At 39.7% G+C, this 12,051-nt stretch overlaps 8 non-coding genes across 8 annotated transcripts; all 8 read left to right on the top strand.

Moving 5' to 3' along the window:
- The first annotated feature begins 169 nt into the window (after window positions 1-169).
- On the top strand, window positions 170-288 carry LOC142355456 (5S ribosomal RNA). The gene has a single exon (XR_012761212.1). It is a non-coding gene; the product is annotated as a 5S ribosomal RNA (ribosomal RNA).
- A 1,324-nt stretch (window positions 289-1,612) lies between these two features.
- On the top strand, window positions 1,613-1,731 carry LOC142355455 (5S ribosomal RNA). Its single transcript, XR_012761211.1, has one exon. It is a non-coding gene; the product is annotated as a 5S ribosomal RNA (ribosomal RNA).
- Window positions 1,732-3,055: 1,324 nt separating this feature from the next.
- LOC142355454 (5S ribosomal RNA) lies at window positions 3,056-3,174 on the top strand. The gene has a single exon (XR_012761210.1). It is a non-coding gene; the product is annotated as a 5S ribosomal RNA (ribosomal RNA).
- Window positions 3,175-4,874: 1,700 nt separating this feature from the next.
- On the top strand, window positions 4,875-4,993 carry LOC142355499 (5S ribosomal RNA). Its single transcript, XR_012761253.1, has one exon. It is a non-coding gene; the product is annotated as a 5S ribosomal RNA (ribosomal RNA).
- A 1,700-nt stretch (window positions 4,994-6,693) lies between these two features.
- LOC142355488 (5S ribosomal RNA) lies at window positions 6,694-6,812 on the top strand. The gene has a single exon (XR_012761242.1). It is a non-coding gene; the product is annotated as a 5S ribosomal RNA (ribosomal RNA).
- Window positions 6,813-8,136: 1,324 nt separating this feature from the next.
- LOC142355476 (5S ribosomal RNA) lies at window positions 8,137-8,255 on the top strand. The gene has a single exon (XR_012761231.1). It is a non-coding gene; the product is annotated as a 5S ribosomal RNA (ribosomal RNA).
- Window positions 8,256-9,579: 1,324 nt separating this feature from the next.
- Window positions 9,580-9,698, top strand: LOC142355464 (5S ribosomal RNA). Its single transcript, XR_012761220.1, has one exon. It is a non-coding gene; the product is annotated as a 5S ribosomal RNA (ribosomal RNA).
- Window positions 9,699-11,022: 1,324 nt separating this feature from the next.
- LOC142355452 (5S ribosomal RNA) lies at window positions 11,023-11,141 on the top strand. Its single transcript, XR_012761209.1, has one exon. It is a non-coding gene; the product is annotated as a 5S ribosomal RNA (ribosomal RNA).
- The last annotated feature ends 910 nt before the right edge of the window (window positions 11,142-12,051 follow it).

The raw sequence follows: 12,051 nt of genomic DNA, 5'->3' as shown, positions 1-12,051 counted from the left end.
ACTGTTTGGCTACGAATTGCATAAATTATAACACAACCGTGGCTAAAATTGCATGTATTAAGTGACTATTTTGCAAACCGCAAGGCGGCCAGTTAAAGTAATCCTATATATGAATATAAGACTACAATACAATACTGTTGTATATAAATTCGCTCCCGCTCACGCAAATGCCTACGACCATACCATGTTGAATGCACCGGTTCTCGTCCGATCACCGAAGTTAAGCAACATTGGGCCTGGTTAGTACTTGGATGGGTGACCGCTTGGGAACACCAGGTGTTGTAGGCTTTTTCTTTTGAGTATTCAAACCTCATAGAATACTTTTATTCGATATTTACACTTTTTAGAGCCTCAAAAAGCCTCGGTGATCGAAAAAGTTAAGCCTCATCGAGCGCGGATACTTTTTTGGAAATGGGTAAAAACTTGTCCAAAATGGTTCGCTGTGCCAGATTTTTTTGTTTTATCCCAAGTTATGACTCAAGTGGAGCATGCCCACAAAAAATGAGCCAATTCGGACTAAAATTGACGATTTGGTGACCAAAACAAAGTTCGGTGATCGAAAAAGTTAAGCCTCATCGAGCGCGGATACTTTTTTGGAAATCGGTAAAAACTTGACCAAAACGGTTCGCTGTGCCCAATTTTTTTGTTTTATCCCAATCTATGGCTCAAGTGGAGCATGCCCACAAAAAATGAGCCAATTCGGACTAAAATTGACGATTTGGTGACCAAAACAAAGTTCGGTGATCGAAAAAGTTAAGCCTCATCGAGCGCGGATACTTTTTTGGAAATCGGTAAAAACTTGACCAAAACGGTTCGCTGTGCCCAATTTTTTTATTTTATCCCAAATTATGGCTCAAGTGGAGCGTGCCCACAAAAAATGAGCCAATTCGGACTAAAATTGACGATTTGGTGATCAAAACAAAGTTCGGTGATCGAAAAAGTTAAGCCTCATCGAGCGCGGATACTTTTTGTAAATGACAATTTCAGCAATAACCATTGCTCCAAACACACCCCATATACTTGTAAAGGCCATTCTAATAGTTCCCCTGCTTGCGTATACTGTATATTTGATATTTGGAACTGTCTCGGAAACATCAAAACTAATTGTAAATTTTCCCTTTATTAAACTAACTTTTAAGTTAGTGCAAATCGCTCAGTTCCATTCTTTAGGCTGCACTCCGCTAACGCAGAGTGCATTCAAATAAAACTTATCAAATAGAGTTGATACTTACCTATTTAATAAGTTTATCACAACAATTAGGCTAAAAGCAATTCGCCACTGATTTTCCCAATTACCGGCCTAAACCCACTGAAGTCATGCTTCCGGTTCAATGTCCGGTTATACAGGTTCCCCGTACCCAATCCATCTGTGCTTTGTTTTGCTGCCGTTCCACTGTATTGTGGATGGTTGGAAGCAAAAAGTTTGCGCTTTTGTCATAATACACTGTTTGGCTACGAATTGCATAAATTATAACACAACCGTGGCTAAAATTGCATGTATTAAGTGACTATTTTGCAAACCGCAAGGCGGCCAGTTAAAGTAATCCTATATATGAATATAAGACTACAATACAATACTGTTGTATATAAATTCGCTCCCGCTCACGCAAATGCCTACGACCATACCATGTTGAATGCACCGGTTCTCGTCCGATCACCGAAGTTAAGCAACATTGGGCCTGGTTAGTACTTGGATGGGTGACCGCTTGGGAACACCAGGTGTTGTAGGCTTTTTCTTTTGAGTATTCAAACCTCATAGAATACTTTTATTCGATATTTACACTTTTTAGAGCCTCAAAAAGCCTCGGTGATCGAAAAAGTTAAGCCTCATCGAGCGCGGATACTTTTTTGGAAATGGGTAAAAACTTGTCCAAAATGGTTCGCTGTGCCAGATTTTTTTGTTTTATCCCAAGTTATGACTCAAGTGGAGCATGCCCACAAAAAATGAGCCAATTCGGACTAAAATTGACGATTTGGTGACCAAAACAAAGTTCGGTGATCGAAAAAGTTAAGCCTCATCGAGCGCGGATACTTTTTTGGAAATCGGTAAAAACTTGACCAAAACGGTTCGCTGTGCCCAATTTTTTTGTTTTATCCCAATCTATGGCTCAAGTGGAGCATGCCCACAAAAAATGAGCCAATTCGGACTAAAATTGACGATTTGGTGACCAAAACAAAGTTCGGTGATCGAAAAAGTTAAGCCTCATCGAGCGCGGATACTTTTTTGGAAATCGGTAAAAACTTGACCAAAACGGTTCGCTGTGCCCAATTTTTTTATTTTATCCCAAATTATGGCTCAAGTGGAGCGTGCCCACAAAAAATGAGCCAATTCGGACTAAAATTGACGATTTGGTGATCAAAACAAAGTTCGGTGATCGAAAAAGTTAAGCCTCATCGAGCGCGGATACTTTTTGTAAATGACAATTTCAGCAATAACCATTGCTCCAAACACACCCCATATACTTGTAAAGGCCATTCTAATAGTTCCCCTGCTTGCGTATACTGTATATTTGATATTTGGAACTGTCTCGGAAACATCAAAACTAATTGTAAATTTTCCCTTTATTAAACTAACTTTTAAGTTAGTGCAAATCGCTCAGTTCCATTCTTTAGGCTGCACTCCGCTAACGCAGAGTGCATTCAAATAAAACTTATCAAATAGAGTTGATACTTACCTATTTAATAAGTTTATCACAACAATTAGGCTAAAAGCAATTCGCCACTGATTTTCCCAATTACCGGCCTAAACCCACTGAAGTCATGCTTCCGGTTCAATGTCCGGTTATACAGGTTCCCCGTACCCAATCCATCTGTGCTTTGTTTTGCTGCCGTTCCACTGTATTGTGGATGGTTGGAAGCAAAAAGTTTGCGCTTTTGTCATAATACACTGTTTGGCTACGAATTGCATAAATTATAACACAACCGTGGCTAAAATTGCATGTATTAAGTGACTATTTTGCAAACCGCAAGGCGGCCAGTTAAAGTAATCCTATATATGAATATAAGACTACAATACAATACTGTTGTATATAAATTCGCTCCCGCTCACGCAAATGCCTACGACCATACCATGTTGAATGCACCGGTTCTCGTCCGATCACCGAAGTTAAGCAACATTGGGCCTGGTTAGTACTTGGATGGGTGACCGCTTGGGAACACCAGGTGTTGTAGGCTTTTTCTTTTGAGTATTCAAACCTCATAGAATACTTTTATTCGATATTTACACTTTTTAGAGCCTCAAAAAGCCTCGGTGATCGAAAAAGTTAAGCCTCATCGAGCGCGGATACTTTTTTGGAAATGGGTAAAAACTTGTCCAAAATGGTTCGCTGTGCCAGATTTTTTTGTTTTATCCCAATCTATGGCTCAAGTGGAGCATGCCCACAAAAAATGAGCCAATTCGGACTAAAATTGACGATTTGGTGACCAAAACAAAGTTCGGTGATCGAAAAAGTTAAGCCTCATCGAGCGCGGATACTTTTTTGGAAATCGGTAAAAACTTGACCAAAACGGTTCGCTGTGCCCAATTTTTTTGTTTTATCCCAATCTATGGCTCAAGTGGAGCATGCCCACAAAAAATGAGCCAATTCGGACTAAAATTGACGATTTGGTGACCAAAACAAAGTTCGCTGATCGAAAAAGTTAAGCCTCATCGAGCGCGGATACTTTTTTGGAAATCGGTAAAAACTTGACCAAAACGGTTCGCTGTGCCCAATTTTTTTGTTTTATCCCAATCTATGGCTCAAGTGGAGCATGCCCACAAAAAATGAGCCAATTCGGACTAAAATTGACGATTTGGTGACCAAAACAAAGTTCGGTGATCGAAAAAGTTAAGCCTCATCGAGCGCGGATACTTTTTTGGAAATCGGTAAAAACTTGACCAAAACGGTTCGCTGTGCCCAATTTTTTTGTTTTATCCCAATCTATGGCTCAAGTGGAGCATGCCCACAAAAAATGAGCCAATTCGGACTAAAATTGACGATTTGGTGACCAAAACAAAGTTCGGTGATCGAAAAAGTTAAGCCTCATCGAGCGCGGATACTTTTTTGGAAATCGGTAAAAACTTGACCAAAACGGTTCGCTGTGCCCAATTTTTTTATTTTATCCCAAATTATGGCTCAAGTGGAGCGTGCCCACAAAAAATGAGCCAATTCGGACTAAAATTGACGATTTGGTGATCAAAACAAAGTTCGGTGATCGAAAAAGTTAAGCCTCATCGAGCGCGGATACTTTTTGTAAATGACAATTTCAGCAATAACCATTGCTCCAAACACACCCCATATACTTGTAAAGGCCATTCTAATAGTTCCCCTGCTTGCGTATACTGTATATTTGATATTTGGAACTGTCTCGGAAACATCAAAACTAATTGTAAATTTTCCCTTTATTAAACTAACTTTTAAGTTAGTGCAAATCGCTCACTTCCATTCTTTAGGCTGCACTCCGCTAACGCAGAGTGCATTCAAATAAAACTTATCAAATAGAGTTGATACTTACCTATTTAATAAGTTTATCACAACAATTAGGCTAAAAGCAATTCGCCACTGATTTTCCCAATTACCGGCCTAAACCCACTGAAGTCATGCTTCCGGTTCAATGTCCGGTTATACAGGTTCCCCGTACCCAATCCATCTGTGCTTTGTTTTGCTGCCGTTCCACTGTATTGTGGATGGTTGGAAGCAAAAAGTTTGCGCTTTTGTCATAATACACTGTTTGGCTACGAATTGCATAAATTATAACACAACCGTGGCTAAAATTGCATGTATTAAGTGACTATTTTGCAAACCGCAAGGCGGCCAGTTAAAGTAATCCTATATATGAATATAAGACTACAATACAATACTGTTGTATATAAATTCGCTCCCGCTCACGCAAATGCCTACGACCATACCATGTTGAATGCACCGGTTCTCGTCCGATCACCGAAGTTAAGCAACATTGGGCCTGGTTAGTACTTGGATGGGTGACCGCTTGGGAACACCAGGTGTTGTAGGCTTTTTCTTTTGAGTATTCAAACCTCATAGAATACTTTTATTCGATATTTACACTTTTTAGAGCCTCAAAAAGCCTCGGTGATCGAAAAAGTTAAGCCTCATCGAGCGCGGATACTTTTTTGGAAATGGGTAAAAACTTGTCCAAAATGGTTCGCTGTGCCAGATTTTTTTGTTTTATCCCAATCTATGGCTCAAGTGGAGCATGCCCACAAAAAATGAGCCAATTCGGACTAAAATTGACGATTTGGTGACCAAAACAAAGTTCGGTGATCGAAAAAGTTAAGCCTCATCGAGCGCGGATACTTTTTTGGAAATCGGTAAAAACTTGACCAAAACGGTTCGCTGTGCCCAATTTTTTTGTTTTATCCCAATCTATGGCTCAAGTGGAGCATGCCCACAAAAAATGAGCCAATTCGGACTAAAATTGACGATTTGGTGACCAAAACAAAGTTCGCTGATCGAAAAAGTTAAGCCTCATCGAGCGCGGATACTTTTTTGGAAATCGGTAAAAACTTGACCAAAACGGTTCGCTGTGCCCAATTTTTTTGTTTTATCCCAATCTATGGCTCAAGTGGAGCATGCCCACAAAAAATGAGCCAATTCGGACTAAAATTGACGATTTGGTGACCAAAACAAAGTTCGGTGATCGAAAAAGTTAAGCCTCATCGAGCGCGGATACTTTTTTGGAAATCGGTAAAAACTTGACCAAAACGGTTCGCTGTGCCCAATTTTTTTGTTTTATCCCAATCTATGGCTCAAGTGGAGCATGCCCACAAAAAATGAGCCAATTCGGACTAAAATTGACGATTTGGTGACCAAAACAAAGTTCGGTGATCGAAAAAGTTAAGCCTCATCGAGCGCGGATACTTTTTTGGAAATCGGTAAAAACTTGACCAAAACGGTTCGCTGTGCCCAATTTTTTTATTTTATCCCAAATTATGGCTCAAGTGGAGCGTGCCCACAAAAAATGAGCCAATTCGGACTAAAATTGACGATTTGGTGATCAAAACAAAGTTCGGTGATCGAAAAAGTTAAGCCTCATCGAGCGCGGATACTTTTTGTAAATGACAATTTCAGCAATAACCATTGCTCCAAACACACCCCATATACTTGTAAAGGCCATTCTAATAGTTCCCCTGCTTGCGTATACTGTATATTTGATATTTGGAACTGTCTCGGAAACATCAAAACTAATTGTAAATTTTCCCTTTATTAAACTAACTTTTAAGTTAGTGCAAATCGCTCAGTTCCATTCTTTAGGCTGCACTCCGCTAACGCAGAGTGCATTCAAATAAAACTTATCAAATAGAGTTGATACTTACCTATTTAATAAGTTTATCACAACAATTAGGCTAAAAGCAATTCGCCACTGATTTTCCCAATTACCGGCCTAAACCCACTGAAGTCATGCTTCCGGTTCAATGTCCGGTTATACAGGTTCCCCGTACCCAATCCATCTGTGCTTTGTTTTGCTGCCGTTCCACTGTATTGTGGATGGTTGGAAGCAAAAAGTTTGCGCTTTTGTCATAATACACTGTTTGGCTACGAATTGCATAAATTATAACACAACCGTGGCTAAAATTGCATGTATTAAGTGACTATTTTGCAAACCGCAAGGCGGCCAGTTAAAGTAATCCTATATATGAATATAAGACTACAATACAATACTGTTGTATATAAATTCGCTCCCGCTCACGCAAATGCCTACGACCATACCATGTTGAATGCACCGGTTCTCGTCCGATCACCGAAGTTAAGCAACATTGGGCCTGGTTAGTACTTGGATGGGTGACCGCTTGGGAACACCAGGTGTTGTAGGCTTTTTCTTTTGAGTATTCAAACCTCATAGAATACTTTTATTCGATATTTACACTTTTTAGAGCCTCAAAAAGCCTCGGTGATCGAAAAAGTTAAGCCTCATCGAGCGCGGATACTTTTTTGGAAATGGGTAAAAACTTGTCCAAAATGGTTCGCTGTGCCAGATTTTTTTGTTTTATCCCAAGTTATGACTCAAGTGGAGCATGCCCACAAAAAATGAGCCAATTCGGACTAAAATTGACGATTTGGTGACCAAAACAAAGTTCGGTGATCGAAAAAGTTAAGCCTCATCGAGCGCGGATACTTTTTTGGAAATCGGTAAAAACTTGACCAAAACGGTTCGCTGTGCCCAATTTTTTTGTTTTATCCCAATCTATGGCTCAAGTGGAGCATGCCCACAAAAAATGAGCCAATTCGGACTAAAATTGACGATTTGGTGACCAAAACAAAGTTCGGTGATCGAAAAAGTTAAGCCTCATCGAGCGCGGATACTTTTTTGGAAATCGGTAAAAACTTGACCAAAACGGTTCGCTGTGCCCAATTTTTTTATTTTATCCCAAATTATGGCTCAAGTGGAGCGTGCCCACAAAAAATGAGCCAATTCGGACTAAAATTGACGATTTGGTGATCAAAACAAAGTTCGGTGATCGAAAAAGTTAAGCCTCATCGAGCGCGGATACTTTTTGTAAATGACAATTTCAGCAATAACCATTGCTCCAAACACACCCCATATACTTGTAAAGGCCATTCTAATAGTTCCCCTGCTTGCGTATACTGTATATTTGATATTTGGAACTGTCTCGGAAACATCAAAACTAATTGTAAATTTTCCCTTTATTAAACTAACTTTTAAGTTAGTGCAAATCGCTCAGTTCCATTCTTTAGGCTGCACTCCGCTAACGCAGAGTGCATTCAAATAAAACTTATCAAATAGAGTTGATACTTACCTATTTAATAAGTTTATCACAACAATTAGGCTAAAAGCAATTCGCCACTGATTTTCCCAATTACCGGCCTAAACCCACTGAAGTCATGCTTCCGGTTCAATGTCCGGTTATACAGGTTCCCCGTACCCAATCCATCTGTGCTTTGTTTTGCTGCCGTTCCACTGTATTGTGGATGGTTGGAAGCAAAAAGTTTGCGCTTTTGTCATAATACACTGTTTGGCTACGAATTGCATAAATTATAACACAACCGTGGCTAAAATTGCATGTATTAAGTGACTATTTTGCAAACCGCAAGGCGGCCAGTTAAAGTAATCCTATATATGAATATAAGACTACAATACAATACTGTTGTATATAAATTCGCTCCCGCTCACGCAAATGCCTACGACCATACCATGTTGAATGCACCGGTTCTCGTCCGATCACCGAAGTTAAGCAACATTGGGCCTGGTTAGTACTTGGATGGGTGACCGCTTGGGAACACCAGGTGTTGTAGGCTTTTTCTTTTGAGTATTCAAACCTCATAGAATACTTTTATTCGATATTTACACTTTTTAGAGCCTCAAAAAGCCTCGGTGATCGAAAAAGTTAAGCCTCATCGAGCGCGGATACTTTTTTGGAAATGGGTAAAAACTTGTCCAAAATGGTTCGCTGTGCCAGATTTTTTTGTTTTATCCCAAGTTATGACTCAAGTGGAGCATGCCCACAAAAAATGAGCCAATTCGGACTAAAATTGACGATTTGGTGACCAAAACAAAGTTCGGTGATCGAAAAAGTTAAGCCTCATCGAGCGCGGATACTTTTTTGGAAATCGGTAAAAACTTGACCAAAACGGTTCGCTGTGCCCAATTTTTTTGTTTTATCCCAATCTATGGCTCAAGTGGAGCATGCCCACAAAAAATGAGCCAATTCGGACTAAAATTGACGATTTGGTGACCAAAACAAAGTTCGGTGATCGAAAAAGTTAAGCCTCATCGAGCGCGGATACTTTTTTGGAAATCGGTAAAAACTTGACCAAAACGGTTCGCTGTGCCCAATTTTTTTATTTTATCCCAAATTATGGCTCAAGTGGAGCGTGCCCACAAAAAATGAGCCAATTCGGACTAAAATTGACGATTTGGTGATCAAAACAAAGTTCGGTGATCGAAAAAGTTAAGCCTCATCGAGCGCGGATACTTTTTGTAAATGACAATTTCAGCAATAACCATTGCTCCAAACACACCCCATATACTTGTAAAGGCCATTCTAATAGTTCCCCTGCTTGCGTATACTGTATATTTGATATTTGGAACTGTCTCGGAAACATCAAAACTAATTGTAAATTTTCCCTTTATTAAACTAACTTTTAAGTTAGTGCAAATCGCTCAGTTCCATTCTTTAGGCTGCACTCCGCTAACGCAGAGTGCATTCAAATAAAACTTATCAAATAGAGTTGATACTTACCTATTTAATAAGTTTATCACAACAATTAGGCTAAAAGCAATTCGCCACTGATTTTCCCAATTACCGGCCTAAACCCACTGAAGTCATGCTTCCGGTTCAATGTCCGGTTATACAGGTTCCCCGTACCCAATCCATCTGTGCTTTGTTTTGCTGCCGTTCCACTGTATTGTGGATGGTTGGAAGCAAAAAGTTTGCGCTTTTGTCATAATACACTGTTTGGCTACGAATTGCATAAATTATAACACAACCGTGGCTAAAATTGCATGTATTAAGTGACTATTTTGCAAACCGCAAGGCGGCCAGTTAAAGTAATCCTATATATGAATATAAGACTACAATACAATACTGTTGTATATAAATTCGCTCCCGCTCACGCAAATGCCTACGACCATACCATGTTGAATGCACCGGTTCTCGTCCGATCACCGAAGTTAAGCAACATTGGGCCTGGTTAGTACTTGGATGGGTGACCGCTTGGGAACACCAGGTGTTGTAGGCTTTTTCTTTTGAGTATTCAAACCTCATAGAATACTTTTATTCGATATTTACACTTTTTAGAGCCTCAAAAAGCCTCGGTGATCGAAAAAGTTAAGCCTCATCGAGCGCGGATACTTTTTTGGAAATGGGTAAAAACTTGTCCAAAATGGTTCGCTGTGCCAGATTTTTTTGTTTTATCCCAATCTATGGCTCAAGTGGAGCATGCCCACAAAAAATGAGCCAATTCGGACTAAAATTGACGATTTGGTGACCAAAACAAAGTTCGGTGATCGAAAAAGTTAAGCCTCATCGAGCGCGGATACTTTTTTGGAAATCGGTAAAAACTTGACCAAAACGGTTCGCTGTGCCCAATTTTTTTGTTTTATCCCAATCTATGGCTCAAGTGGAGCATGCCCACAAAAAATGAGCCAATTCGGACTAAAATTGACGATTTGGTGACCAAAACAAAGTTCGGTGATCGAAAAAGTTAAGCCTCATCGAGCGCGGATACTTTTTTGGAAATCGGTAAAAACTTGACCAAAACGGTTCGCTGTGCCCAATTTTTTTATTTTATCCCAAATTATGGCTCAAGTGGAGCGTGCCCACAAAAAATGAGCCAATTCGGACTAAAATTGACGATTTGGTGATCAAAACAAAGTTCGGTGATCGAAAAAGTTAAGCCTCATCGAGCGCGGATACTTTTTGTAAATGACAATTTCAGCAATAACCATTGCTCCAAACACACCCCATATACTTGTAAAGGCCATTCTAATAGTTCCCCTGCTTGCGTATACTGTATATTTGATATTTGGAACTGTCTCGGAAACATCAAAACTAATTGTAAATTTTCCCTTTATTAAACTAACTTTTAAGTTAGTGCAAATCGCTCAGTTCCATTCTTTAGGCTGCACTCCGCTAACGCAGAGTGCATTCAAATAAAACTTATCAAATAGAGTTGATACTTACCTATTTAATAAGTTTATCACAACAATTAGGCTAAAAGCAATTCGCCACTGATTTTCCCAATTACCGGCCTAAACCCACTGAAGTCATGCTTCCGGTTCAATGTCCGGTTATACAGGTTCCCCGTACCCAATCCATCTGTGCTTTGTTTTGCTGCCGTTCCACTGTATTGTGGATGGTTGGAAGCAAAAAGTTTGCGCTTTTGTCATAATACACTGTTTGGCTACGAATTGCATAAATTATAACACAACCGTGGCTAAAATTGCATGTATTAAGTGACTATTTTGCAAACCGCAAGGCGGCCAGTTAAAGTAATCCTATATATGAATATAAGACTACAATACAATACTGTTGTATATAAATTCGCTCCCGCTCACGCAAATGCCTACGACCATACCATGTTGAATGCACCGGTTCTCGTCCGATCACCGAAGTTAAGCAACATTGGGCCTGGTTAGTACTTGGATGGGTGACCGCTTGGGAACACCAGGTGTTGTAGGCTTTTTCTTTTGAGTATTCAAACCTCATAGAATACTTTTATTCGATATTTACACTTTTTAGAGCCTCAAAAAGCCTCGGTGATCGAAAAAGTTAAGCCTCATCGAGCGCGGATACTTTTTTGGAAATGGGTAAAAACTTGTCCAAAATGGTTCGCTGTGCCAGATTTTTTTGTTTTATCCCAAGTTATGACTCAAGTGGAGCATGCCCACAAAAAATGAGCCAATTCGGACTAAAATTGACGATTTGGTGATCAAAACAAAGTTCGGTGATCGAAAAAGTTAAGCCTCATCGAGCGCGGATACTTTTTGTAAATGACAATTTCAGCAATAACCATTGCTCCAAACACACCCCATATACTTGTAAAGGCCATTCTAATAGTTCCCCTGCTTGCGTATACTGTATATTTGATATTTGGAACTGTCTCGGAAACATCAAAACTAATTGTAAATTTTCCCTTTATTAAACTAACTTTTAAGTTAGTGCAAATCGCTCAGTTCCATTCTTTAGGCTGCACTCCGCTAACGCAGAGTGCATTCAAATAAAACTTATCAAATAGAGTTGATACTTACCTATTTAATAAGTTTATCACAACAATTAGGCTAAAAGCAATTCGCCACTGATTTTCCCAATTACCGGCCTAAACCCACTGAAGTCATGCTTCCGGTTCAATGTCCGGTTATACAGGTTCCCCGTACCCAATCCATCTGTGCTTTGTTTTGCTGCCGTTCCACTGTATTGTGGATGGTTGGAAGCAAAAAGTTTGCGCTTTTGTCATAATACACTGTTTGGCTACGAATTGCATAAATTATAACACAACCGTGGCTAAAATTGCATGTATTAAGTGACTATTTTGCAAACCGCAAGGCGGCCAGTTAAAGTAATCCTATATATGAATATAAGACTACAATACA

This window comes from Convolutriloba macropyga, unplaced genomic scaffold (genome assembly GCF_964194025.1).
Source record: "Convolutriloba macropyga unplaced genomic scaffold, txConMacr16.3 SCAFFOLD_1079, whole genome shotgun sequence".
Classification (NCBI taxonomy): domain Eukaryota; kingdom Metazoa; phylum Xenacoelomorpha; order Acoela; family Convolutidae; genus Convolutriloba; species Convolutriloba macropyga.
The sequence above is the reverse complement of the archived record's forward strand: the minus strand, read 5'-3'. Positions and strand labels throughout refer to the sequence as shown.